Source organism: Arvicola amphibius, chromosome 3, assembly GCF_903992535.2.
Source record: "Arvicola amphibius chromosome 3, mArvAmp1.2, whole genome shotgun sequence".
NCBI classification, from domain to species: Eukaryota; Metazoa; Chordata; class Mammalia; order Rodentia; family Cricetidae; genus Arvicola; species Arvicola amphibius.
This window is the reverse complement of record NC_052049.1, coordinates 85,636,755-85,663,154: the sequence shown is the minus strand read 5'-3', so window position 1 is coordinate 85,663,154 and position 26,400 is coordinate 85,636,755.

The window sequence follows — 26,400 nt, the reverse complement described above, 5'->3', positions numbered from 1 at the left end:
CGACCTGGTTTTACCAATGACAGATGATCTCCTCACATATGGAATAACTCGCGGGGAAGACAGCCCCAGTCGTGTCTGGTCACCATGAGGTTAATCCTCAGTTTCCAGGCACAGGCTTATGCTGGCTGTGACAGAACCTTTATGCACAAGCAAAAGGAAATCTGTGATCTTTAGTACATGCAGTTATATTCAAGGCATGGAATTCAGGATGGTGAGGTAGGTAGAATCCGGATTCAGGCCACATGTTTGCTTCTACAGGCTCTGAATCGCACGGTGGGGAAAATCACTATCCCTTTAGCACCTCTGCTATAAGTTTTTTTTTTCTGATAAAAAGAATTGCAAAGCTGATACCTTTGCCTAATTAAAGGAAGACAACAGCATAAGAAGCATGAGAAGCTGGAGTAGTGAAATAAGCACCGTCACAGCACAGTTCAACCATCCTCCCATGCTTCTCTATTCTCATAAGCCAGTCTTCCAAACTCCAAAATTATTTTAACAGACACAGAACATGGTATATTAATAAATGATCAAACGATATGTGTTTTTAAATGTCCTTTGGCCTCCTTAAAGAAACTGGCAAACATGCCATCAACCACAAGTAATGTAGTCATTTTTTAAACTTGAAACATATTTTTCCCTTCTCATGCTGGAGGGAGTCATGGAGACTGCTTAGTCTATGCACTTGAAAACTGACTTTTAAACAAAAAGACAGAGCTGGGTTATTTATGAACGTGTGTAAATTATGTAATGGTTTCATTGAGATCTGGGGGACTTCTAAGAAGCAGAAAGCCCCCTGCAGTGTACACATCTCATATAATCCCTCTGTCTCATCTTTTCCTTCGCTTCAGAGATTTTCAGTATTTCCAGATTCACTTTGAAACAATAGTTTATTTTGAAATGTAATTTGGAAATATATTTGTTATGTGTTCTTCTGTAGAATAAAATATTGCCTTGTTGGAAAAAAAGAAAAAGAAACTCAAGTATGACATACAAGAACAAAGGAAATTGTTCTTGAGAGCCATCATTCATTCATGATAACAGGGACAGGTGGTGAGATAACACCACCAAACAAAATCGCATCAAAGAAAGACATGGGGAAAAATCAGAAAATAATCAGCCAAGTGAGAAACTACATGGGCCTAGACACATACTATTTCCTGACTTCACCAGGAAAGGTGAAGCCCAGGACTGCTCGTTCCAGAGGTCTGTAACTTCAGCACTTAAGAAACACAGGAGAAGATACAGCTCTAAGCTGCAGAAAGGCTGCAAGACAGATAATAAACACATGAGGAGAAAAAGACAACTTGAGAATGAGCAGCAGGAAAGAAATCATGGAGTGGAGGGTTGGTGGTGCAAAGCTGGGAAGGGATTTATGGACTATTTTGCATTGTTTATTCAGAGTAGACAAGGGGAATATGTTAAAGAAACAGGGCAAAGGAACAAGAGATAAAGGAGGTCTCTGGGGAAAACACAGCACCAGAGCACACACAAGGGGTTGACTTGCTTCTCCTTATGGGGCTTCCGTAACCCACCTTAATGGAAACTGGGCAAAGAAAGGAGTGCCAGCAGGTAATAGTCTTTCTGCTGTGCAAATACAATGTCTTTAGGTGTCACATTGACAGTGACGCATTCTTAGGTCCATGGGTTTAAGGACTACTTTTATAACTCAAAGAAATCTTACGTGAAAGTATTGCAAAGTCTATAACATTTTAACTAAAGTTTTCAATTATTTCTCTACTGCAGAATATTATTCTAATTGCTAATGATGCAAGGCAAGAATCAAGAAGTCATTAAATCAATTCCTCCATGAACCTTGTTGATCCTAGAAATATAGATGTTTTATAAGGCCAAAGCAATAATTAAAACGATAAATATGTATTGGTATATCAAGTCAAACAATTGGAAAATAGGAACTCATTAAGAATCCTTGAATCAACTCATTATTTCTACAGCAAGGTTGTGTATAAATAAGTTTAATTGTTCTCTGTCTAAGTCTAAGCAAAACATTTGAAACAACGTTTGTTTTTGTTTTATTTCCCTAGGTAGAAGTGAGCTTGGCAGAAACTGAGGGATCCTATGGGACAAATCGTTCAGTGGTGAACTAGGGCCTGGAGCTGCATAGGGTACAGTGACATTGGGTTTAATTATCTAGCCCACTATACAAACACACATTGATAATAACAAAACAAGTATAATTCCAGGTTGCTGTAGACAGAAATGAAAACTCCCATCCAGGGAAGACATTTCTATGACAGGATTCTCAAAATTTTTGTATTTCAAAATTCAGCTGTCTAATAGAGACCCGCTTACTGCTACTCTCTTGCTGGTACACAGACCAGCACACTGGTGGAAAACATACAGTCACTCACTTACAGTGTGTCAGCCATGGAGAAAAGAAATAGAGGCCCCTCCATTGCCCCACTCCTTCCACCTGCTTCCTCTGTCCTCATGCAGTGGGCAAGGTATTAGGCATTCTTTGCCTGATCAAGAACAGCAATGTGTTTCTTCCGAAACAAGACATAAATATGCCTAGTAAAGCCTGAGATTTTAGCTTTTCAGAGTGTATGGCCACTGCTGAGGAATCTATGAATAGATGTATTTCCAGTTAGTGGCAACTGCAATAGTGTTAGTAAGGCCTGACTCATACTCATTGGAAAAGCAAGCAGGACTTCATCCTCAGTGAGCCCAGATATGTCACTGCCCCAAATCACCAGAAAGTCCAGCATTGTGTGACAGAATTTTTCTTGGGAAACACACACACACACACACACACACGCACGCACGCACGCACACACACACACGCACACACACACACACACGCACACACACACACACACACTCACACACACACACACACACACACACACACACACACACACGCACACACACACACACGTCCACTCCCTCAAGGTAGGGGAGGATAGCAGACTGAAGTATGCATACCAAAGTCCAACTTTATCCAATTTTATAGCGGTATTTAGAGCAATATCTGTGGAGGGGTACCTACAGAAGCAGAAATGACTCCGAGAATTTCATTACCAAAACCTACCCCCAGGATGGGTGACAGCTCCCCAAAGCCAGGAACCTGAAGCCTCCTGCACAGCCTGTCTTCGGGAGATATCCTGCAGGATGAAATATTTCAGTCTTTGAGGGAACTGCCACACGGCATCTGCTCTGCAGAGTGCATCACTTACTTAGGTCATTGCTGTAACCAAGTATCTGATTTTTTAAAAGTATCTTAAGGGTTTGTTTTGGTTCACAGTTCAAGGATACAGTGCATCTTAGCAGGAAAGGTGTTCAAGGATGCAGTCTGTCTTGCAGCAGGAGTGTGAGGCAGCTAGTCCCACCTCATCTGTGTTTGGGAAGCAGAGAGAAGTTAGTGTTGGTGCTCAGCGGTTTTTCTCCCTGTGATTCAAGCTCCCTGCCTGGGCCATGGTGGTGCTCACCTCCCAGCTCTCTGCTCCTCAGTTAAATGTCTCTGGGACCAACCATAATGAACACCCAAAGGTTTGCCACACTAGTGGACGAGGTATGTATTCGTGCAATCAATTGACACGCATGATTACTATCTCACAGAATAAAGCACTATTTATAGAATTATCATTTATATTAGTGTCTCACTATGCACAGACCCAAATAGGTATTGCTAGCTTTCATTGAAAAAATGACAACCCCCACCAACTCTTTTGGTTTAAGGACAACTTGATAAAAATATATATGTTGAATTTGATTTTTATAGCATAAGAATAAATTCTGCATTTATTAGAAACATATTCTCATCCTTTTCATCGTCCAACTTCACTCCTTATCTCTGTTACTAATAAACAAACAAAAAATTACAAAAGTACACCAAATTGCTGGCCATCCTTGAGTAGAAAAGAACATATTTAAGGAACTAAAAACTACTGGTCTATAGGACAAAAAGTCAAGAGGTGAGGGAAAAAAAACTTTAACATTGCTAAGAGGAAAAATCAGGGTATGACATGTGGAGAATGAAAGAAAGATTTCTACTCTATAGTGGAGGTAAAGAAAGTATCTCACAGTGTAGAGGAAAGCTCTGTTTGAAGATGACTAGACAAAGTTAGGATGGGGATGAGCCTCACCAGGCTTCCTCTTCGTGTTCACCCTCACTCCTGGGTGAGAGGAACTTCCCTGGGATCTTTCCAGGGCTGAGTCAACATCATTACCACTGCGACAGTTTCTAAACCATGAAAATAAAAGCTAGAGGAAGCCTGTGAGCAAGGCGGGGTGGGTTTTTTTTTCTTTACTTTGGTCAATAAGTCATCAGCCTCAAAAGTTTCTTGAATCCCCTCATGGCTTTGTGCTACACTGAGAAGTACAAATACCAGTGCAAAGAAAATAAAGAGACGGCCGCTTGATATGCTTAAGGCTTAGAGGAATCCACAGACCCTGGTAGTGTTCAGTAGAGTCAACAGTGCTGTGGTTCAATGTGAAGTGTCCCCAGCGATGGGATAGCTGTGGATTCCTTGGGATACATGATCTTTCCAGAAGAAAGACATTGCTGAGGTTCACAATCATGTTTATGTGTGCATATGGTTATAGCTTCAGCTCTCTGCTTCCTGGTTTTCCAAGATGTGGGAGCCTTCTGACATCCACTCTTGTTTTAAACAGACCTATTCCTATTGCCAATGCTGAGAACAGGAGCCAAGGTAAACTTTTCCTTCGTTTGCCTTCGTGTTGGCTCTTGGTCACAGTGGTGAGGTAAGTCTCTAGCAAGGACAGATTCTGATCTTGTAGCTCATAAGCATTCAGTGCTCAAGCCTATGAGCTACACTTGAATCTGGGATGGAGTAGAGCAGGGATGTGCCTTGAAAGAACTGAATTTGAACTGCGGTCTCAACAATGCGTAGGAGAGATGTACCATGAGGAGAGAACCCTGGGAAGTCCTAGATGTGAACAAGCATGGGATCATTCAAATGGAACCAAGTGGCCAAAGGTCAGGCAGACAGGCAACAAGCGTAGACAGGAAACATGCTGGGAATTTTTAAATGAGCAAATACTGAGTCAGTAACTGAGGTTATGAGGCAGGAGTGGGTTTCTAGCAGACTCTCCTGTTGTTGCCCCATTCCCATCCATTAGCACAAAGTTATTCAGTAGAGACTTGTTGACTGGGTTTTTGTTCTGCCTGTACCCAGTCCCTTCTTTTGGTAAGACAAAAGAAGTCTCATCAGATACAAGAAAATTGAAATAATCTCCTACATCCTATCAGACCACCATGGATTAAAGCTGGATTTCAAAAACGGAAAGCCTACAAACTTATGTAAACTGGACAGCTCTCTACTAAATGACTACAGCCTCAAGGCTGAAACAAAGAAAAACGACACCAAGGCACATGGCACCTCCAGAGCCCGGCTATCCTACTACACAAAGACAAGCGAGGTTTATCTTTTTAAAATCAGGTTAAAAGGAAGTTGAAACTTATGTGTAAGAAAAAAAAGCCTACATTTTCCAACTCATCAAAACAGAAATTCATACCTTAGTGAATAGCCACCATTTGGAGGTGGTTTGCCGAAGTAGGGCCAGCTGTAGCCCCTTGCCTCAAATAGTGGGGTTTGATGGAGATCAGTCATCAGCTATGGAAGCGTTTGAGCAAACTCAAACAACTTCCACATTGGCTTCTTCTTCGCAACTTAACGAAATAAGTGGGTTTTACAAAAAAAAAAAAAAAAAAAAAAAAAAAAAAAAAAAAAAAAAAAAAAAAACATGTGTTTGCCTTACAGCAATTCATTATCAAGTAAAGAGTATGTTTAAGACACAACATGATGTTACCACTGTGGCCGCAGGAACTTTAGACATAGCCTCACTGCAGACTTAAGGGTTAGACTCGGTTGCTTTTGTTTAGCACTGTCCAACCGCACCTTGCAAAACCAAATGTTAGAAGGCACGGACGAGAAACCACACAACTCAGCCATTGTCTGTGAATAAAAAGAACAGTTTTAATAACAGAGAACTGTCTGGCTGCCTTGCACAGCAGAGAAGAGCAGCCAGCTCTGAAAGATCACTGGGCTACATAGGGATACACTGAGAGGATGCTCAGATAGAAGAGGTGCTGCAGTTGTGGTCAGAAGAGTTCAGGTGTTGACATCTACAGTCACAAGCATTCAGTTAGCTTCTGTGAATTAAGGAATTCTGAGAATTTGGATCCTGTTTCCCAGCGAAACCATGCTCCAGAGGAGATAGTGATTGTCATCAGCACTGTCACTTTGCGTGGGAAACATCTTTTTGTAAGCAACCATTCTAGCCTTTTGTTGATGACAAGGGGCAACTTAGTTTCTAGATTCTTCAAGGCTGAAACTAGTTTATGGAGGTCCAGTGAGTCTAGAATGTGGGTCAAAATTGACACTGTGTTGGGTGGAGGAGGGTGGATCTGTCAGGCATTCAGGCTCATTTTCATATTCCTTAATTTCTTTTCCCAAGATTTCATAACTTACATACACCTTTACAGCTTTTATAAGAATCCAATAATCTACCATGAGACATAGATGTTTGATTATAGAGAGTAGTCATTGGAAAGGTGAGTCTTTTAAACTCAAACTTGGAGCATAAAGGAATAGTACAAAGAAATTTTTAAGTCAGAAGTAGCAGCATGGTAGATTTCTTTGTAATTTTATCAAAACCTGTTTGGAGTTTACCTTTTTCAGTAGGAAGCCTCCTAGCACCAGGAAGAAGCAAGACCTGGATTTTATACCTTAACAGTTAAAAGTCTCAACAGAATTTGTATTTTTATAACCAATGTAGGTTGGCATGTAATTGAGTCTCAGTTTTTAAGTTGTATTTAAGAGGTTTTGCCAACTTAAATTTCTCATCAATGGTTGAGGTATGGGCAGCTCCTTGTCCAAAGGCCAGTTTTGCCAAGAAGAAAACAAGCTCCAAGTGGAGTGTCTTCAGTGCTCAACATTCTCTCTGAATAAGTCAGTGCTACCAGGAGTAATTGTGTCTCATATCATCAGAACCCTAAGTTATTTAAATGCCACATTATACAGTTAATTGAAGTGGTTGAAGATTACCTATCTATGCAGAATACAATCTCTATGTATCTAAAGAACCTGATTAGTCTAACTATAAGTGTGACAAATGTGGATGACTATTGATCTATAATTCTTAATACCTATGTAACTCAAAGACTGAGACTTCATATTAGAATAGTAAATAATCTTTAAACAACTGTATCAATATGCAAAAGGTAAACAGAGGTAGAAACATGCATGCATACAATATGACAAAATAACTTTGCATAGGTATACAAATATTATAAACAGAAATAGCATATCAGTATAATAAATATAATTTTAATTTGTTTTAATATATAATATACCAATGCAAATTGTTTGTAAATAATAGCTTACAAGTTTTTACTCTATTAGTCCCTATTATTATTAGTGTGAGTGAGCTGACTAATCTATTATCCCATTCAATTTCTTTTTTTTGTGAGATTCTGAGCCTACAAAACTTTACCCCAACCCTATACCAGTAATAATCAATACCTAATTTGTGTCCTCTAACCCTGAGGACAAACTTTGTTTGGAAAAAGGGCCACCTCTTTTATCCAAAGGCCTTTAAGAGGCTGGACCAGGTTGGGTATGACAGTGGGTAGCAAAAGAGGCCTGCCCACTTGTTCTCTCTCTCTCCCTGCTCTCCCACCTGGATGCTGGATTCCATTCTTGTTCCCTGTTGTGATCTGTGAGTTCCCCCTAAATAAAGAATATTTATAAGGGGATGGAGAGACGGCTCAGAGGTTAAGAGCACTGGCTGCTCTTCCAGAGGTCCTGAGTTTAATTCCCAGAAACTACATGGTGGCTCAAAACCATCTACAATGAGATCTGGTGCACTCTTCTAGCATGCATGCATGCATGGATGCAGAACACTGTGTACATAATAAATAAAATCTTTTTAAAAGAATATTTATAAGTATTATAGTATTATAATATTAAGAATATAATAAGTTTCCCCTTATTATACCCTATTTGGAACTAGTGCTAGTGTGGGGTTACTTTATTTATGTTTCCCTTTATCTGGCCACCCAAAGTGGGAACAAGTCCATGATTAGTCCACATAGGAGTCTGGAGGCTGTAGTTTTTGATCCAGTTCATGTAAGTTTTCAACCATTGTTTATATTGGCCAGAATGGTTCACATGATAGCTGCATCCTTTTTGTGGAAGAGGCAAATGTCTTCTTTTTTGCCTATCAAAATGGCTGGAGCTAGTGGTTCTGTAGGACCACAGAGACTAGGAGATGAGCCGTTGTAGGGCCAAAGTTGACTCCTATGTGTTGTCATGTGAGCAAGTTAAATCTTCTGGGATAGTTAGAGACTAGCTATAGAAGTTTTTTAAGGAGCGTAGGAGGAATCTTTATTCAAAACTTCTAGGTCTGTCTCACTGCCTCTGAGGCGAAAAATACAAGAACACGTCCAAAGGGGTAGTAAGGAGCCCATCCTCCCTAAAGCTTATATGATTTTTCTTTTTAAGGTGAGAAAAAGAGATTAAACAAAGTTTTAGATATTTTCACAGGACCTCTGTATGTCTGTAATCTGCACTGACATCCCCCTTATAGAGAAAGCAGTTAACTGTATGCACACAGGTCCAGTAGATTCCTGTCTTTGAGCCACAATGAAAACAAAGGCTTAAAAGTTATTAACACAAACATGAACATTTATCTGCTATAAGATAGAATTTTCTTGGCAGGGAAATGAACAAAGAGGACTGGAAGATAATCCTGGAATAGTATCATGGATGGCTCCTAGAATAGTATCATAAACTGAAAAGACGGTCCTTGGGCAGTATCATGGACCTGGAAGATGGTCCTCAAATAGTATGATCAGAGAAGATGGTCCTGGAATAGTATCATGATCATGGAAGATGGTCCTGGAATAGTATCATGATCATGGAAGATGATCCTGGAATAGTATCATGATCATGGAAGATGGTCCTGGACTACATACTTTTGTGTCCTCTTCATACCATCACTCTAAGAGGACTGGATAGATTTGGTTTAAATAGAGATGTCTCCAGGACAATGATAAGCACTTTTTTTTCAAGACAGGGTTTCTCTGTAGCTTTGGAACCTGTCCTGGTACTAGCTCTTATAGACCATGCTGGTCTTGAACTCACAGAGATCTGCCTGCCTCTGCCTCCCGAGTGCTGGGATTAAAGGTGAAGCATTTTTAAAGTCCATATTTAGAAAAGAAAACAGCAATCAAAATTAAATTTTTTAGCTTGTGGTTATGATAATTTTAATTATTTTTTAAGTTTGAGTAGCCAATGCTTATAACTGTTACCAAGACTGGATTAATATAATAATATAAAAATACCACTGAATACTTTGTTTAACTTCAATTTTGAAGTTTTAATATCATATATATCTTCTTTCAGTCTCATTTTCATATTCCTTAATTTCTTTTCCCAAGATTTCATAACTTACATACACCTTTACAGCTTTTATAAGAATCCAATAATCTACCATGAGACATAGATGTTTGATTATAGAGAGTAGTCATTGGAAAGGTGAGTCTTTTAAACTCAAACTTGGAGCATAAAGGAATAGTACAAAGAAATTTTTAAGTCAGAAGTAGCAGCATGGTAGATTTCTTTGTAATTTTATCAAAACCTGTTTGGAGTTTACCTTTTTCAGTAGGAAGCCTCCTAGCACCAGGAAGAAGCAAGACCTGGATTTTATACCTTAACAGTTAAAAGTCTCAACAGAATTTGTATTTTTATAACCAATGTAGGTTGGCATGTAATTGAGTCTCAGTTTTTAAGTTGTATTTAAGAGGTTTTGCCAACTTAAATTTCTCTTTAAAGCCCTCAAATTTGTAGCATCAGCAAGCCACATGCCTATCCTTTGCACCTGAAGACATTGCAAAGCCAGGATGATTTTAAGGTAAAAATAGACTTTTTAAATTTTAATCAGATGAAGCATGAAAATATTTTGTCTGTCAAAGCATTTCTGTGGTTTTTAATTTATTTATTTGATATGATTTTTTTATTTGATATGATATGATATGATATGATGAGGACAATGGTCCTCAGAGGCTAGAAGAAGAAGGAATATTATAGACAGAGGAAGATAAAAGAACAGAAAAAAGGTAATTTAGCCATGATATACCTGCCTAATAACTAGATAGCACATCTAGGCATAATGAAGAGGAAAGGAGTGATCAGTTGTCCCCAAAGTAACAGAAATGCTGGTGGAGCTGGCCTTCAACACGCATCACAGAGATCTGAGAACTGGAAGGTTTCCCTGAGTGAGTAGGCAAAATATACCAAGTGACTTCTGTATCAATTAAAAATGCAGAGACTTACTCAGTACCTGGACAGTCAGCCTAAGCTCCTCTGGGGTCATCTGATTGCTTGGTTGAAAGAAGATGTCTCAGGGCAACATTAGCCTTCAGCTACCAGGCCCAGGAGATCTGAGATAGCGTCCTGTGGAGGAAGATCTTGGGGGGACTGACCTAACCTGACACTAATGTGAAGACACTAATTTGGGAGCTTTAATCTGAGAAACCTTGCTAATGTCCTGTCTTCTTTGAGCATGGCCTCAAGGCTGCTACCAGAGCTGGTATTTCTGTTTATCATGAGAAGTCTTTTCTTGCTCTTCCCTCCATCAGACATATTAATTGCCATATTCAGTAGAACTCTCTTAGAAGCTGGAGAACCATTGATTTGTGCCTGATTTTGACACAAGATAGTATCAACATCACAGTGTTTTACATTAAACAAACTTAACTTGTTTTTAATTACTTGCTCTAGGCTTAGCTTTGACATCATATGCAGAAGGCTGAAGACTGCCTGTAAATAAGTTTGTATTAACATAGCTAGAAACATAGCTCTGAGCACATTAAATAATTTAATTGTTTATAAGGTGAATGACCAATAACTTGTATGTTTTAATTATCCATAACAGTTTATAGTAAGTTACTAAGATTAAGATTTTATAAATTTATTTGTTAAATTTAAGCCTTAAACATTGTATTCTTTAATTGAAAATTCTTTAGTATCAAAATAACTTTAGGCCATAAGTATACAGAGAGAGATGGGAAACTTAAGTTTTTGATCCTTTTATAGTGTACTTTTATAAAGTATTGCAGCTTTTTATATGACTCAGATAATTTTAAATTCCTAAAGCTTAACAATGTTGACAAGATAAATGGGTAAATATACATCTTTGTCAGTTTCTACCAGCCCAAGTAGACCATAAAAATTCATAAACTGAACTCCAGAGGAGGCCTCCTGCTTTGCCAGAATCCGTGCCAGCCGCTAGAACTCCAGCTAGAATGCCCGCTAGCAGACTGCCCTATGTTTTCAGTGTCTACCACCCTACTTCCAACCCCTCCTGCCCTCTTTGTTTTTGTAGCCCTAGCCCACAACTCTGGTAGAGGCCCCTGCTCAACTGGAGACCAAACTGGTCACCAAAACTCCAGCTCTGAAATCAAGTAGAGGCCCATATACTTATATGCAACACCACCCAGGAGGCCAGATAGGAAAAAGAAAACCAAAAACAAAACACCCATCCAATAAAGACAAACTCAGAAATCAGCAGCTAGGCCTATAATCAGCCCAAACTGAGATGCCTGGAGGCAAGCATAGGAGCACAATCAACAACAACCAAGGCACTATGTCACCACCAGAGCCCAGTTATCTTACTACTACAAGCCCTGAACACTCTAATACAGCTGAAAGACATGAAAACAACCTGAAAACAAAATTTATGAAGATGATAGAGGTCCTTAAAGAAGAAATTAGTGTATCCCTTTAAAATGTCAGGAAAAGACAAACAAAAAAATTGGAGGGAATAAATAAATCCTTTAAAGAAATCCAAGAAAAAGAAGAACCACAACAAAAGGAATAAATGGTTGAAGGAATAAATCAAAGTATTGAAAACCTGAAAATAGAAATAGAAAGAAAAAAGAAAACACAAACTGATGTAATTCTGGAACAGAGAAATCAGTAATTGAGCAGAATCTATAGAACCAAGAATCACCAACAGAATGCAAAAGATGGAAGAGAGAATCTCAGCGTGAAGATAAGACAGAAGAAACACATACATCGGTCAAAGAAATTGTTAAATTTAAAACATCTCTGACACCAAATATCCATGAAGTCTGGGAAATATGAAGAAAACCAAGCTTAAGAATAATATGAATAGAAGACTGAGAAGAACCTCAGCTCAAAGGCATAAAAAAGTTTAAAATCAAATTCATAGGAGAAAAGTTCCCTAAACTAAAGAAGAATAATATTCTTATAAGAAAGGCACAAGAAACTTGCAGAACACCAAATAGATTAGATCAGAAAAGAAAATCTCCTAGCCACATAATTATAAAAACATTAAACATAAAAAACAAAGAAAGAATATTAAATGCTGAAAGGTGAAAAGTCCAAGTAATATGTAAAGACAGACTGATTAGAATTACACCTAACTTCTCCATGGAGATTCAAATAAGGTCATGAAGAGATGTCTTGTAGACTCTAAAGGACCACAACAGATGCCAGCCCAAACTATTATACCCAGCAAAACTTTCAATCACCATAGATGAAGAAAGCAAGATATCCCATGATAAAGTAAAATTTAAATAATATCCATCCACAAATCCAGCCCTACAGAAGGTGGTAAAAGGAAAACTCCAACCAAAGGACATTAACTAAACTCATGAAAACACAGAAATAAATAATTTCATATCAGCAAAACCAATAGATGGGAAAACACATACATACTACTGCTACCAACAGCACCAACATCAATAGCATAGCAGAAATTAGCAGTCATAGATCTTTGATATCTTTCAATACAAATGGCCTCAATTCCCCAATAAAAGACACAGACTATTGAATTTTAGGAAGTCTTTAATTACTTTCTTTATTTCTTCCTTGACTCATTGATGATTCAACTGAGCACTGTTCAATTTCCATGTATTTGTGTACTCTTTGTAATTAGTATTGCTGTTGACTTCTAGTTTTAAACCATGGTGATCTGATAAGATACATGGGGTTATTCCAATTTTTTTCTATCTCTTGAGGTTTGTTTTGTTACCGAGTATGTGGTCAATTTCTGAGAAGGTTCCATGAGGTGCTGAGAAGAACACATATTCTTTTATGTTTGGATAGAATATTGTATAGATGTCTGTTAACTCCATTTGAGTCATAACATCTGTTGGTTCCCTTATTTCTCTGTTCATTTTTTTATCTGAATGACCAGTCCAGTGGTGAGAGTGGAGTGTTGAAGTCTCCCACTATTAGTCTGGGGGGGTTAATGTCTGGTTTAAGCTTTAGAAGTGTTTCTTTTACATATGAAGGTGCCCTTATATTTTGGGCATGAATGTTTGGTATTGAGATTTCCTCTTGATGGATTTTTCCTGTGACTAACCCTGACCTAGAAAGACAATTATCACATGTACTCATTAATAAGTGGTTTTAAAACATAAAGCAAACAAATTCAGCCCACAAATCAAAATCCCAGAAAAGCTAGACAACAATGAGGACCCTCAAAGAGACATACATAAGTCTAAACTACATGGATAGTAGAAAAAACAAGATCTCCTAAGTAAATTGGGAGCATGGAGAACTTGGGAGAGGGTTGAAGGGGAGGGGAGTGTCAGGGAAGCAAGCAGAGAAAAATGTAGAGATCAATAAAAATCAATGAAAAATGTAAAATAAAATAAAAAATAAAACTTGTAAAAAAAAGGCACAGACTAAGGGAATCAATGTGAAAACAGAATCCATTCTTCTGTTGCAAAAAGGAAACATACCTCAACATCAGAGAGAGACATTACCTCAAAGTAGAGGACTGGAAAAAGATTTTCCAAGTGAATGGCTCCAAGAAGAAAGCTAGTATAGACATTTTAGTATATAAGAAAATAAACTACAAACCAAAATTAATCAAAAGAGTTAGGAGAAAATATTACATAATCATCAAAGGGAAAATCCACAAAGATGGTCCCTCAAGTCTTAACATCTATGCCCCAAATGCAAGGACACTCATATTTGTAAAAGAAACACTACTAAAACCAGACAGGAAGTAGAGGGGGGGCAATGAGAGCAGGAGTATTCTGGGAAGAAAGAAACTCTTCCCACATTCCTGTCCAGACAACGGAAGAAGCAGGATGTGACCTACCCTGCTGAAAATGGTACCAAGCCATGTGGCTAACATAGATAAGAATAATGGGCTATATAAGTCATAAGAGTTAATAAGAAGTCTGAGCTAATGGGCCAATCAGTTTATAACTTATGTAGACCTCTGTGTGATTTTCTTTGGGACTTGCCAGCTGTGGAAACTGGGCAGGACAGAAACCCCAACAAGCAGGCCCTCCTGTTACACACTGACCCTCACACATTGATAGTGGGAGACTTTAGTATCCCACTCTCACTAATGGAAAGGTCATCAAAACTAAAAAAGAAATAATATAGCTAACAGATGTTATAAACCAAATGGACCTAACCAGTATTTACAGTATCTTTCTCACAAATACAAAACAATAAACCTTCTTCTCGGCACCTCATGGGCTTTCTCCAAAATTGGCCACATACTTTATCACAAAGATGTCTCATCAGATAGAAAAAAATAAAATAATATCCTGCATCCTATCAGATCACCATAGATTAAAGCTGGATTTCATAAACAAAAAGCCTACAAACTTACGGAAACTGGGCAACTCTCTACTGATTGACTACAGGGTCAAAGCATAAAATTATTGAAGACTTCCTATAATTTGATGAAAATTAATGCACAACACACCCTAACTTATGGGATACAATGAAAGCAGTGCTAAGAGGAAAGTTCAAAGCACCAAGTGCCAACACAAAGAAAGTGGAGTGATCTCATACTAACACCTTAATAGCACACCTGAAATAACTAGAACAAAAAGAAGCAAACACACCCAGGAGAATTACAAGACAATAATAACCAAAGTGAGGACTGAAATCAATAAAAACAGAACAAAAAGGAGAACAATACAAAGAATCAGTGAAAAAAGGAGTCAATTCTTTGAGAATGTCAGCAAGACAGAAAAACTGTTATCCAAACTTTTTGAAAGACAGAGAGATAATATCCAAAATAACAAAAATCAGAAAGGAAACAAAGGACATAACAAGAGACATTGAGGAAATTCAAAGAATCATTACGCCATACTTTGAAAATCTGTACTCCACAAAATTGGAAAATCTATAAAAGATAGATCATTTTCTCCATAAGGAAATAGAAGCAGTCATTAAACATCCCCCAAACAAAAAAACCAACAAGAAATAAACAAACAAACAAAACTCTATACTTGAATCAGTTTAAGTACAGAATTTTATCAGACTTTCAAGGAACAGTTAATGCCGATTATAACACAAGGGCCTGCTTCTTGGGGTTTCTGTCTTGCTTGGTTCTTGCAGCTGGTAAGCTCCCCAAAAAAATCACACAGAGAATCAGTTTATATATAAACTGATTGGCCCATTAGCTCAGGCTTCATCTTAGCTCTTATAACTTAAATCAACCCATTATTCTTATCTATGTTAGCCATATGACTGGGTACCTTTTTCGGCAGTGTAGATCACATCTTCCTTCTTCCTTGATCTGGGCAGGACTGCGGAGGAATGTGGAAGGAGCTTCCTGCTTCCCAGAATACTCCTGTTCTCATTGCCCCACCTCTACTCCCTGTCTGGTTGTCCCACCTATACATCCTGCCTGGCTAATGACCAATCAGTGTTTATTTAAAACATAATTGACAGATACAGAATTATACCACACCAGCCGATAATCCTAAAATCATTCCACAAAATGGAAACGAAAGGGATACTGCCAAATTCATTTTATGAAGCCACAGTCACTCTGATACTCAAATCACTTGAAGATTCAACAAAAAAGATAATTATAGACCTCAAGAACATGGATGACAAAATACTCAATAAAATGTTAGTTAACTGAATCAAAGAAAACATCAAAAAACTCATCTACTATGATCAAGTCTGCTTCATCTCGGAGATGCAGGAATGGTTTGAAACAGAAAAATCAGCTAAAGCAATCACCATATAAATAAACTGAAAGAAAAGGGTTGGCAGAGACTTGACTCTAGAGGGGTTCCCAGGTGTCCAGGAAGACGCCCCCAGGTAGTACCTTGGGCAGCTGAGGAGAGGGAGCCAGAAATGTCCAGATCCTATTGCCATACTCATGAATATCTTGCACATCACCATAGAACCTTCACCTGGAGTTGGATGGAGAAAATGACAGAGCCCCACATAGGAGCACCGGACTGAACTCCCAAGGTCCTAATGAGGAGCAAAAGGAGGGAGATCATGAGCAAGGAAGTCAGGACCGTGAGGGGTGCGTTCACCCATTGAGACGGTGGGACAGAACTAACGGGAGACCACCAAGTCCAGTTGGAATGGGACTGATGGAACAGGGGACCGAACCGGACTCTCTGAATGTGCCTGATGGTGGAGGAGGACTGAGAAACCAAGGACAACGGCGATGGTCTTGGACTCTACAGTATGGACGGGCTCACTGGGAGCCTTGACAGTTTGGTTGCTCACCTTCCTGGACTTAGGGGGAGTTGGGGGGACCTTGGACTTAACATAGTGAAGGGAACCCTGATGGCTCTTTGGCCTGGAGAGGGAGGGAGTGGAAGTATGGGTGGAAGGGAGGGGAGGGAAGGGGGAGGAGGAAGGGAGGAGATAGAAATTTTTAATAAAAAAATGAGAAAAAAAAGAAATAAAAAGCAGATAGAGAGAAAAAAAAGATGCATGGGATCATCTCATTGGGTGCCAAATACAAAACAAAACAAAAAGCTTTGACAAAAAATCTATGATAAAAGCAAAAGACACCCAGTAGGTGTGGAGTTGTGATTCATGTTGGGTGCCAGATGAAGATGGATACTAAAAAGAAATCCCACAAAGCTCAGAATTGAGTATAATAAAGGGTTATTAATGGGCATTTTACTATGTAACTCAAAGCAATTCATGACTATAGGGGATCTTTCCATCTTCTGATATCTTCTTCAATTTTTTTCTTCAATGTCTTAAAGTTTTTATCATACAAGTCTTTTTATTTGTCATTATTTTAGGTTATTGTGAAAGGTGTTTTTTCTCTGATTTCTTTTTCAGCATCTCATTTCTGCATAGAAGGGATGCTGATTTTTGAGAGTTAACATTTCCAGCTACTTTGTTGAAAGTGTTTATCAGCTGTAGGAGTTCCTCGGTGGAATTTTTAGTATACATAGTATACTTATGTATACTTTTATATCATCTGAAATCAAAAATACTTTGGATTCTTTATTTCCACTTTTTATACACTTGACCTCTTTCATTTGTAGTAATGGTCTAGCCAGAATTTTAAGTACTATACTGAAAAGATATGAAGAGAGTGAACACCTTTATCTTACTCCTGATTTTAGTGGAATTGCTTTGAGTGTCTCTCCATTTAATTTGATGTTTGCTATCAACTTGTGGTAAGCTGTCCTTTTTATGTTGAAGTTTGCCCCTTGCATTTGTAATTTCACCTTGTCTTTTGCTTTTATCATAGATTTTTGTCAAAGATTTTTGTTTTGGTTTGTTTTTGGCACTGTGGAAACTCCTTCAGCCAACAGTCTTTAAGATATCAACTCAGTTGGGAATGGTCTCATATACTATAAATGCAGCTGTAAAACTTGTGCATGCTCTCTTCCAGCTGATGGGTTCAGTTCCTGTTCCCCATTCATGCAGAGGGCTGTGATCTGTGAGTCTACCCCTAAATAAGTAACCCTTTATTATACCCAATTCTGAGCTAGTGTGGGATTTCTTTTTAGCTTCCATCTTCAGGCATGGATCTGGGGGAGAGGGGGGCTGAAAGGAGGGGAGGTAAGGGAAATTGTGATAGGGATGCAATGTATGAGAGAATAAAAGAGAATTCATAAATTTTAATTATTAAACATATATTGTTGTAAGGTCCATTTTACCATAAACATGGTTTATGAGTTTGTCCTTATTTTTTTATTTTTTATTCATAGGACAAGAATCATAATACATATAGAATAAGGGGAACATTCTTTCTCTGCTGGTGGGTGTGCAATCTTGTACAATGACTTTGGAAATCAATATGGTAGTTTCTCAGAAAGTTGGAAGTTAATCTACCTCAAGACCTAGCAATACCTCTCTTGGGCATATACCCAAAAGATGTACAATCATAGCACAAGGACACTTGTTCAACAATGTTCGTTGTAGTATTATTTGTCATAGCTAAAACCTGGAAACAACCTAGATGCCCTCAACCGAAGAACGGATAAAGAAGATGTGGTACATTTATACAATGGCGTTTTACTCAGTGGGGGAAAAAAGCAATGACATCATAAAATTTGCAGGCAAATGGATGGAACTAGAAAAAAATTATCCTGAGTGAGGTGACCCAGACCCAGAAAGACAAATATGGTATGTACTCTCTCCTAAACAGCTATTAGATGTAAAGCAAAGAATAACCAGGCTATACCTCACAATTCCAGAGAAGCTAGATAACAAGGAGGACCCTAAGAGGGACAAGCATGGGTAAATAGATGAGCTCTCCTGGGGCTGAGGGGAGACTGGAAGGCAACAGGGATAAGAACATGAGGGAATGGGATGGTCAGGTTGGGAAAGGGACAGAGAAGGAGAACAATGAAAGAGATATATTGAGAGAGGGACCCATTGTGGGGTGAGGGAGAAACCTAGGGTTAGGGAAACACCCAGGAATCCACAAGGATGTCCCCAGCTGAGACTCATAGCAATAGTGGAGATGGTGCCTGAACTGGCCTTCTCCTGTAATCAGACTGGTGACTACTCTAATTGTCATCATAGAACCTTCAATCAGTAACAGGTGGAAGAAGATGCAGAGATCCACAGCCAAACAGTGGGCCGAGCTCCTGGAGTCCACTCAAAGAGAGAAAGGAGGGATTATATGAGCAAGGGGATGGTCAATATCATGATGGGGAAACCCATAGAAACAGCTCAACTGAAACAGTGGGAGTTCATGGACTCTGGACTGATCGCTGGGAAGCCTACATGGGACAAAAGTAGGCCTGCTGAATGTGGGTGACAGTTATGTGGCTTGATCTTTTTGTGGGGCTCCTGCCAATGGGACCAGGATTTATCCCTTGTGCATGAACAGTGATTTTGTAATTCATTCCTTATGGAGGGATACCTTGCTAAGCCTTGATACAGGGGGTAGGGCCTTGGTCCTGCCTCTTCCTGGCATGTCAAGCTTTGTTGATTCCTCTGAGATGTATTACCCTCTCTGAAGAGTAGATGGGATGTGGGGGAGGGGAGAAAGGAGAAGAAGGGAGGGGGAACTGTGGCTGGTATATAAAATAATTAAATTTTAAAAAGAATCATCATACAAAAATCTATCATTTTTTTTAAATATCTTAGAGACCTGGTGCTGTCTCCTTAATTCAATAGAAAATCTATTTTCCTAAAGAAGAGTTGAATCCAAGTTACATACAACTATATTACAGCAAACTAAGTTATCTATATTTAGATTGTTTAGCTTTCAACCCATTTTGTTATATATTTTTACTAGTAAATCTTTTGTTACAAGATTTTTAGCGTAATTTGTATTGAATTGTTGGACATTTCACATCATGTATCCTAATCCCACTCATTTCCTGGCACTTGCATATTCACCCTCCCCCTCCCTTGCAACCTCTCCCAAGGCTGTTCTCAAGGATATAATGTAATATGGTGTCTTTTTCCTGGGATGCTCTCGTTTGCTCTCCTTTTTCTGTCAGAGTCAAGAGGCCAGTTTGACACAGGACAGAGGCTTTGGAGGAAACCTTTAAATAAGGATGTTTGGATCTAGGTCAGGTGGGCCAAATCCCAACTCAGAAGCATCTCTTTGGTAGCCTAGAACAGCATGTGACTACCTTTTAATGTTATTTATACTCGGAAGACATTTTTGTCTTCGTGAGAGTGAAAGCACTGGTCAGGGGGAGTGATGAGAGCAGAGAATAAGGGACTTTGGAGACAAAAGTCTAAGAAAAGCTTGGAGATAAAGGGTTTTCGGATCATTTGCTTGTATGTGGCAGAAGTTGGTACAGTCTGTGAGAATTTGGAAGTGAATGTATCATTTTTTGGTTACTGATTATGAAGCTTTATTGAGGCATATCACATTATAGTAGAAAATAAGATGCCAGGGATTAATGGCATCACAGATTTCAAGAGAGGAAAGAAACTTGAAGAGACAGGCAAGAGGAATGGCAGTGTCTGACAGTGTGGGTGAACCCCACCGTCTGTGAGAAGGAGTCCTGAGGAGGGCAGGGCAGGGCAGGAATCGTAGTATTAAGGAAAAGAGAAGATAGAAAATGGCAGACTGTGACTAGGAGACCAGCTAGAGGCAGAAAACCAACAACTCATGTAAACACCAGGAGACGGGGATTATGGGTGATGAGGATGAAGAAGGTTGCAACAGTGAGACTCAAGGGTGGTGACTGTGAGTGCACTAGAACAAAGCTTGCTTGAGTAAGAGGGCATCCCCAACAAGATTGTGGTTTCCCAATAGAATGCCCAGATCACAAGAGACCGGAATCCTCGACCAGATGATGGTACCTAAAGGAGTTCAGACTAGCATATAGCATGAATTTGTAGAAAAGTAAAATGTCAGAATTCAGCTCTGTAGGGTACTTACTTAAGTAGACAAGAAGAGAAGAGTGGGTAGAGCAGGTGCAAGAGAGAAACAGTTGAAGATACACACTATAAGATTTGGAATCAGATGTGGTGGGTGGCAAAGGCAAGCAATGGCAAGTAACTTTTAACCATAGGTGGGCTGAATTGGAAGTTATTTGGTTTGGTTAAAAGAAGGACAGAAGAAGAACACAGACATATCTCTGGGTTATGGAACCAAATATTAGCAGAGACAGCCAGAAACCACTGGACACAACCATTCTCTGTGGATAGAAAGAACAGTTCGAATAAAACTCTTTATTTGCCTCTGATAGTAGAGAACAGCAGCCAGCCACAAATACTTACTGGATTATGTAGGGGTATATGAGATGGGAAAGCAGCTCAGAAAGAAGAGGTACTACAGTTTTGGCATTCTGGTATTGACATCTGCAGTCAGGAGCATTGGCTAGCAATAACGGCATATAAGAAATATTTGATTTCTGCTTCCTAGCAAGGCCAAGCTTGTGTGGAGATTGAGTCATTGTTATTAGCACTGCTTGTTTGAGGGTAGCACTTCTTCACACCCAAGACCTGGGAAGAGATATCTGATATGTAGTACTGAGTATATATTAAATTAGCTCACATGCACCAGGTACTTGGTAAAGTTGTTCTGTATTAATGATCATATTAAACAATTACAGTAGTCCTATGAAATAGTACATTAGTTACTATTCTGTTGTGATAAAATACCATGACAAAAAGCTGTTTAAGGAAGAAAGTTTAACAGCTTTCAGTTCCAAAGGGATGAGAACATATCATGGCAGTGAGGGCATGGTTTGACCACAAGAGCAGAAAGCTGCATAACAACATTCATTTGCATACAGGCAAGAAGGAAAGAAAACCAACAGAAAATGACACAAGGCCTTAGACCCTCAAAACCTACCTCTGATGATGTTCTTCCTCCAAGAAGATACCACCTCTTAAAGGTAACTGTCATAGTAATCTTATTAACTGTCTTGGGTTGGGTTTTCTTTGCTGGGGAGGGACACCATGATCATGGCAACTTCTGTAAAGAAAACTTCTAATTGGGGTGACTTGCTTATAGCTCAAGAGGTTCAGTACACTATAATCATGGCAGGGAGCATAACAGCATGCAGGCAGATGTACTGCTGGACGTAACAGTTCTTACATCTTCTCTTAGAGGCAACAGTAAGTTGACTGACTCGATGGGCAGTATCCTGAGCATATGTAACCTCAAAGTCCACCCCTACCATAACACACTTTCTCCAACAAGGCTATGACTCCTAACAACGCCACTCCCTTTGGGAGACATTTTCCTTCAAACCAGCAGAGTTCCATACCTCTCAAAGAGCATCTCTAATTGCAGACCAAGAGTTTAAATGGGTGAGTCTATGGAGGACAGTTTTCACTCAGATTACCAGAGGCAGCAATTGTTATTATCACTTTTACAGATGAAGAATGGCACCTTCCTAGGTCCACGTTCTCATAAATCCTTGATTATCCAACTGAAGGCAGATCCCCCCAACAGAGGGATATTTGATAGCGAAAAAAAATCTGATTGATAAACTTTGAGACATGGTCATTGCCTAGTGGGTAGAATTCAGGGTTTAAAACATTCTAACAAGCATGGAAGACAGGAAAAAGGATCAGGTTACGATTTTGAGAGTGAATAAGATGAGAGGAATAATTCCACCGACTTCACCTTTAACAACTTTTTCATCTCTTCCAAAACATACACTTCTGTCAACATAGAAAGGATGAAATGGTGATCTCATGTCAAATTCGTTCTCTTCAAGAATGGATATAGAGCATGGCACAAAGTATATACTTAATTAGCAAAGAATTGATGCATGCAAATTATGTAATACTAGTGTAATAAAAATGAATCAGTGACTTCCTAGGAGAAGAAGAATCTACAAAATAGTATTAAATCAGTGTTAGACAATATCCAGGGCATATTGGCATAATCCAAAGCAAGAAAGTAAGCTACTGTACAAATTCTATCCTGAACACAGTGTTCAAGCCAAAATAAACCTGTTCATCAACACTGGAGATTAAAATACTATTGCTGCAGTCCAACAAGATGACTCAGCAGATAAAAACCCATCTGCTGAGCTGAAGACTTAAGTTTGATCACCAAAGTTCATATAGTAGAAGGAGAGACTCCTGCAAATTACCCTCTAAATTCCACATTTGTTATGCAGCATGTCCATGTACACACAGACAAACACACACACACACACACACACACACACACTTACACATACATGTACACATAAATAAACATTATCAAAATAAGGTATTATTATCTTCTCATTTCCCTATGCCTACCTAACCTATGATCACCACATTTATCTTGTGCTTTGATGGATCCAATATTTCCATATTCTACACATAAGCAGTTGGGTCTTGTAGGGCCTTAAATTGCCTTTCTGGTTTGTAAGAGTTCTTAGCAGTGTCAAGCTTTCCTTATTTTATGAGTGACTGCAAGTTCCTCATAAATTAGCAAACTGCACTTAGCCAATTATATTTTGATGAACATCTTAGTTGCTTCTACATTTTTGATATTGTGAATAGTATATAAGACTGCAGACATTATCTGTACACTTAAAAATAAACAACTCTATCTGCACTTAAACTTCAATAAAGATAAGGGTTATTGCCTCCAGAAAATGGTGCAATCACTTTGGAAAATAATTTTTGCAGAGCCTTCTAATTTTAAATATGCAGACAAATGAGCCAGTGATTCCAATCTTATATATGATTATGAATATCCAAATAAATTTAAAACATTTATACATAATGATTGCACACATTAATTTCAAACATATATCTATACAAAAACTTGCATACATATTTATAGCATCATTGTAATACTCCACAAAGTGGGATCCAGCTGAGTGTCATAGCTCTTTCTGATCTGGAGTCAGACACGCTACCATTGCGCGACGAGGTCCCTTCATAGCTCTTTCTTAACCTACATGAAGCCTTATGTCTTGTCCAAACACTGAAAAAAAAGTCAGAAATGAAAAGAAAAAAATTGGTTTATTGATAGAAAGGCAACAATATAGATAAGCCCTGAAATCACTGTGTCAAATGAACAAAGAACACAAGTCAGATGCTGTGTAATTCTGTTTAAAATCTCCAGAATGGAAAAATCCAAAATGAAGTAAATATGATTGTGGTTACATAGGCCTGAGAGGAAAGGGAAGAAGGGATGACTAGTATCTAGCTTGTGTTTCTTTAGAGGTCAGTGGGGATGTTCTAAAATTTAAGTAGTAAGTTTCACTATACAGCTTTGTACGATATATTATAATGCATCTCATTGAACCCATTCAAAGAAAGAAATTTTTGTTATGTAAATTGAATTACAGGAAAGGTGTCTTACAGTATTTATTATTTTAGCAATAGTATATAATAACTTCATATTTATATCATCCTGTATAGTTTATTTAACAAGTATTGTGGTTTGCCTTAGAATAGGTAGTTGAGAGATTCTGAATTTACTGAGAGATGTGATGACCAACATTTACAGATGGTATCTGAAGGCAGCTTTGCTCAGAATCACTTTCTATAACCAATTATAGGAATATCTCCATCTTCATCATCAAGACACAGTTTGATCTACCATATGAACCTATTATACACTCCTGGGTAGATAAAAAAATGAGCCTAAAAATGTGCCCAACTGATTTAGGATTCCCTTCTGTATGCTGTGAATACCATTGGTTAATAAAGAAATTGTCTTAATCCTACGAAGGGTAGAATAGAGCTAAGCAGGGAAAACTAAACTGAATGCTGGGAGAAAGGAGTTCAGAGTCAGGAGAAGCCATGTAGCCCCTTGCTGGAACTTTATCCAGTAAGCCAGAGCCTTGTGACAATATACAGATTAATAGAAATGTGTTAAATTAAGATGTAAAAGCTAGCCAATAAGAAGTCAGAGCTAATAGACCAAGCAGTGATTTAATTAATACAGTTTCTGTGTGGTCATTTGAGGGCTGAGCAGCCAGGAACTATCAAGCGGCTTCCCACTATACCCAACAGAAATACTTAAATGTTTATGGTAGCACTGTTCACAAAAACAACTGGGATAAACCTAGATGCCTATCGGCATGTGATAGGATACAGAAAATATGGTGTGTATATGCAATGGAATTTTAGTCAACTATAAAGAAAATCAAAATTAGACTAATTGCAGAAATTGGAAAATGGGAAGAAAAAAGAGGGCCAGTGGTATTGAGAGGAAATGGGGGAGGGTAATTACAGTGGATAAACTCTAGGTATACAATACAAATGAATGACTGTTATCACAAAATCCATTATCTTAAACAAGCAATAAAATATCATCTTTAAAATTACTAACATGTGTTTGTACCTTTTAGACCTATTCTTGTTTTCTTTTGTTATCAATTCTTAAATCCTTTCAGGGAACTCCTACAACTCATAAACACCTTCAGTAATTAAGCAGGATACAAGATTAACTCAAAACAATCAGTATCCTCCTTTATAGAGATGATAAATGGGCTGAGAAAGAAATCAGAGAAGCATAACCATTCACAATAGCCACAAATAACATAAAATAACTTGGGGTAACTCTAACCAAACAAGGGAAAGACCCATATGACAGGAACTTTAAAACTTTGATTAAAGAAATTGAAGAAGATGCCAAAAAATAGAAAGATATCCTGTGTTTTGGGGTAGGTAGAAGTAACATAGTAAAAATGGCAATCTTAACAAAAGTAATCTACAGGTTCAATGCAATGCCCATCAAAATCCCAGCAAAAATCATCATAGACCTTGAAAGAACAACATTCAAATTTGTATGGAAAAGTAAAATTGCCAGGATAGCCAAAACAATCCTGTACAATAAAAGAACTTCTGGAGACATCACAATCTCTGACTTCAAACTCTACTACAGATCTACAGTACTGAAAATAGCCTGGTACTGGCATTAAAAACAGACAGGAGGACCAATGGAACCAAATTGAGGACCCAGATATTAATCCACACACCTTCAAAACCTGATTTTTGACAAAGCAAAAAAAATATAAAATGGAAAAAGAAAGCATATTCAACAAATGGTACTGGCATAACTTGATATCAACATGTAAAAGAATGAATATATATATATTGCCATGCACAAAACTCAAGCCCAAATGGATCAGAGATCTCAACATAAAGCCAACTACACTGAATCTTATATAAGAAAATTGGGAAGTACACTTGAACGCATTGGCACAGGAGACCACTTCCCAAATATAACTCCAGTATTACAGACACTGAGAGAAACAATTAATAAATGGAACCTCCTGAAACTAAAAAGCTTCTGTAAAGCAAAGGACATGGTCAACAAGACAAAATGGCAGCTTAGAGAATGAGCAAAGATCTTCACCACCCCACATCAGAGAGAAGACTGATCTCCAAAATATACAAAGAACTCAGGAAATTGGTCATCAAAAGAACAAATAATCCAATAAAAAATGGAGTACAGACCTAAACAGAGAACTCTCAACAGAGGAATCTAAAATGGCTGAAGACACATAAGGAAATGTTCAACATCTTTAGCCTTCAGAGAAATACAAAAACAACTCTGAGATTCCATCTTACACTGGTAAGACTGGTCAAAGTCAAAAACACTGATGACAGCTTATGCTGGAGAGGATGTTGGGTAAAAGGAACACTCCACATTGCCGGTGGGATTAAAACTTGTACAGCCAGTTTGGAAGTCAGTTTGGTGATTTCTCAGAAAATTAGCAAACAACCTACCTCAAGATGCAGAAATATC